The sequence below is a fragment of the Grampus griseus genome (genome assembly GCF_964374135.1).
Source record: "Grampus griseus genome assembly, chromosome: 13".
Classification (NCBI taxonomy): domain Eukaryota; kingdom Metazoa; phylum Chordata; class Mammalia; order Artiodactyla; family Delphinidae; genus Grampus; species Grampus griseus.
Genome location: NC_139007.1, coordinates 73,591,987 through 73,596,721, shown reverse-complemented (window position 1 = coordinate 73,596,721; position 4,735 = coordinate 73,591,987).

Sequence of the window (4,735 nt, the reverse complement as noted above, 5' to 3'; positions counted from 1 at the left end):
CCTGAGGGAAAAAGCTCCTCCAGACTGAGATGGATCAAGAAAGTCTAACAAACTTCAGGCTACTTAGTTTGCTGACGTTTCTCCTCACAATTTTGAAGTGTGTTTACGAGGCCACATGTTTTCAGCATAGGTGAGTCTAGACATTCAGGGTGAGGGCCAGAGCAGAGCAAGGCCTAGGAAACCCTGACTCAGGCCACAAGAGGACAGGCTGGTACCCATGTCTTTCTTCTGGGATGCTTTTCTGGAAACCCCATGATGAGAAAGTGCTAGAGAGCAGGGTATTCTTTTCTTAATAAATCCCATTCCATGATATTACTAAAAAAAAAAAAAAGGTCCTCTGGAAATGCCGCTGGCCAACAGGCACATGAAAAGATGCTCCACATCGCTAATCATCAGGGAAATGCAAATTAGAACCACAATGAGGTATCACCTCACACCTGTCAGAATGACTGTCATTAAAAAGAACACAAATAACAAGTGTTGGCGAGAATGTGGAGAAAAGGCGACCCTTGGGCACTGTTGGTGGGAATATAAATTGGTGCAGCCGCTGTGGAAAACAGTACAGAGGTTTCTCAGAAACTCAAAATAGAACTACCAATTTGACATAGCAATTCCACTCCTGGGTATATATCTAAAAAAAAAAACCACTAATTCAAAAAGTTACATGCATCTCAATGGTCATAGCAGCATTAGTTACAATTGCCAAGCTATTGAAGCAACCTAAGTGTCCATCAACAGATGAATGGATAAAGAATATGTGGTGAATATGTATACAATGGAGTACTACTCAACCATGAAAAAGAATGAAATTTTGCCATTTGCAGCAACATGGATGGACTTGGAGGGTATTATGCTAAGTGAAATAAGTCAGACAAAGACAAAAACTGTATAATATCACTTATATGTAGAATCTAAAAAATACAACAAACTAGTGAATATAACAAAAAAGAAGCGGACTCACAGATATAGAGAACAAACTAGTGGTTACCAGTGGGGAGAGGGAAGGGGGAGGGGCCATATAAGGTTATTTTTATATATATATGTATATATATAGTAGGGGATTAAGAGGTACAAAAAGTAATGTATAAAATAAGCTACAAGGATATATTGTACAACACAGGAAATATAGCCAATATTTTATAATAACTATAAATGAAGTATAAGCTTTAAAAAATTAGAAATCACTATATGGTACACCTATAACATATAATATTGTACATCAACTATACTCCAATTAAAAAAATGGGGAAAATATTTCCTCTACTTAATCTATTTGTAAATTTTAATACATCCGTTGTTATAATGGTGTTGTAAACCAAATGTTTGATGAATGAAACTGGTGATCGTTACACACACTCTAAACCAGCATTTTTCCAGGTGTGGTTCAACATCCCCTAAGGCACTGTTATGGACTGACTTGTGCGCTCCCCCCAAATTCATATGGTGAAGTCTTAACCCCCAATGTGACTATAATTGGAGACAGAGCCTTTAAGGAGGTAATCGAGGTTAAATGAGGTCATAAGGTTGGGGCCCTAATCTGATAGGACTGGAGTCCTTATAAGAAGAAAAGGCTAGAACCCTCATACACTGTTGGTGGAAATGTAAATTGGTAAGCCACTATGGAAAACAGTATAGAGATCCCTCAAAAAATTAAGAACAGAACTAACATATGACTCCACTTCTAGTTATTTATCTGAAGAACATGAAAATACTAATTTGCAAAGATGTATGCACCCCTCACCCTTGTGTTTATAGCAGCCAAGATACGGAAACAACCTAAGTGTCCACCGATGAATGAATGGATAAAGATGTGATACACACACACACACATACACACACACACACACACACACACACACTAGAATATTACTCAGCCATAAATAAGAATGAAATTCTGCCATTTGTGACAACTTGGATGGACCTTGAAGGTATTATGCTAAGGGAAATAAGTCAGAAGGAGAAAGACAAATACCACATAATTTCACTCATATGTAGAATATAAAAAAAACAAACAAACAAACAAACCGAATAAAGCAAAAACAAACTCATAAATACAGAGGTGAGATTAGTGGTTACCAGAGAGGAAGGGGGTTGGGGGATAAGTAAAAGGAGTGAAGGGGGTCAATTGTATGGTGACTGATGGTAACTAGACTGTGGAGGTGGTCATTTTGTAGTGCAGACAGATGTTGAATTATAGTGCTGTACACTGGAAACTCACATAATAAAAAAGAAGAAAAAACCAACAGAGATCTCTTTCTCTCTCCACTCTGCACAGAGCGAAGGCCATGTGAGGACACAGTGAGAAGGCAGCCATCTGCAAGCCAGGACAAGAGGCCTCACCAGAAACTCCCCTGCTGGCACCCTGATCTTAGACTTCCAGCCACCAGAAATGTGAGAAGACAAATATCTGTTATTTAAGCCCCCCTAGTCTATGGTATCTTGTTACGGCAGCCTGAGCTGGTTAATACAATCACCATCAGCTTGTATTTTCAATAAGCAACGAGATTGCTGGACCCTGCCCAAGAACACTAGATCGAAATCTTTACAGATGGGAACCCAGAATGAGCATTGGTAACTACACTCCCTGGGTGATTTTTGTGCATTATAAAGGTGGGAACCATTGTTCCAGGGGAGCTCAAGGCCGTGCTAACCCCTCCCTCAGCCTCCCCTACTCTATCACCCCAAAGAAGAAAAGCTTTATGGGATCAATGATAAAATAGCGACCTCAAACACTTAAAATTAGTCTCCCCCAAAAAGGAATAGAATACTATACCTAGAACTAGTCAGAAATCAGGTTGGAGTCCAGGGTGAGGTGCTTTGTAGGAAAAGCCACTTCAGTCTCTACATTTGGGCTTGTTCTGAAAGGATAAGAGGGCCCCTTGAGATCCACATGAGATCTGACCAATTTTGTTGTAAGGAGACCAGATGAAGATTTGGGTCTGACGCCAATGATAAAATTAAGAGTGCATTTGTGGGGTGGTAGATATTCCCCAACCCTCAGGCACCGGTGTGGAGATGGCTGGGTTGGCACCAGTAGGTCTGCACTTGGGATCCTGGTCATCTCCTCCCTCATTTCAAAGAATCAACCTAGACTGAGTTTCAACATCCTAACAGGTAAAAAATGGAGTTGGACCATTAACCACTGAGGATACTTTAAACTTCAAGGGCCAACAGAAAATAAATATTTGCTATCGTTAAACTCTTTTCTAAACTCCTCATGAAAATCACCAGAGTGAAGATTCTACTAAGTCAGCCAAATTAAAAAGAAACTTGAAAGTAATTTAGTTAAATTATTAGGGACAATAATAGTATATAAGCAAATTCAAAGGCACCAGGTATGTTCAACTATGTAAAGATGCTACACAAAATCCTACAAGTGTTCAAAAATCAAGGTACTAAACAATAACCAAGGGCTATTTCAAAAACAGCATATTCTCTGGAAGGTGAGACCAGGGCACTAGGTTTTTTCTCTTAAAGTGATTCTTATGTACTCCCAGGGCGTAATACCACAGCTGTGCCCCAAGAATGTTGCCATGCCTCCAAATTAAGGTTAAAAAAAAAAGCAAAACATTTCTTGACTTTTTTTCTACACCAAGAAGTACTCTTCAAGTAGAATAGAGCTTTTCTAAGGGACAGAATAGAATTATATTTTAAGTATTAACTGAGTCAAAGTCTAAAAACCCTCAGTAGAGAATCTGTGTATCCCAACTTGCTTTCACTTTGAATAAAATCATGGGAAAGAGATGGGAAGGTGAGATGCAATAAAGAATAGTACGGTTTTCTCTTCTGTGAGGCAGAAAACCCAGGTGTGGCTTCCCCTCCTCGGCAGCTTGGTACCTTTCCAAGGATGCTGGCCATTGTCTCACCCGAAGGCCCACACAGGGAGAAGGAGAATGATGATCAAAACACAGGCTTAGGTGAGGACCTCTGATTTTTGTAGGTGCAAATAAAAGAAGCGCTTTTGACGGTGAGAGGTTCCCAGTGCCCTTCAGAAGGTGCTCTACATACTAGAGTTCTTGACACTACTGCGTCGTCCAGTTGTGCTTATGAAGTAGCAAAAGATGTCCATGTCTCATTTGTTGAAAACTTAGTTTTATGTTTTAAAAGTATAACAAATAGTTAAGTTAGTGATGCCAAGGGGTGAAGTATGGATTGAGATAAACCTACTCTCAAATCTTGGGTCTATAACTTACTATGTGATCAAGAACTTTAATTTCAATCAACCTCAGTCTCTTTAAAGTCAGGACCATCTTATTTCGCAGGGTTACCATTCGATTGAATTGATGTGAGTGACCCTTATAAAACATCCATCATGGTGTGTGCCACCTAACAGACACCCAATCATATTAGTTTCCTTCCTGTTATGGATAGACAATAATCAAATGGTTAAAAAGAACCCAAAATACAGATAAGTCTGAACTCATTTTATTAATTTTTTTCTAGTTATAACATGGAAGCAATCACAGGTCTTACATGCAGCCTCGTTGCCAGAGTTGTAATGACAACCAATGCCTTCTTAAAGAATGATTGCTTATTCTTTAAAAATTCAGTTTTCATGCCATCCTTAGACATACCCCAGTGTGGAGCCTTCCTATGAATAAAAATTTTCAACATGTAAAATTTATTATCTTATTTCTTCAGCAAGTGCTAAAGACTATTTTTAATATATAGCCCCTGTGTAGGAAATAAAGTTGTATAACTACAATTCCCATCCCCGAAGTTCCAGAATTCTTTA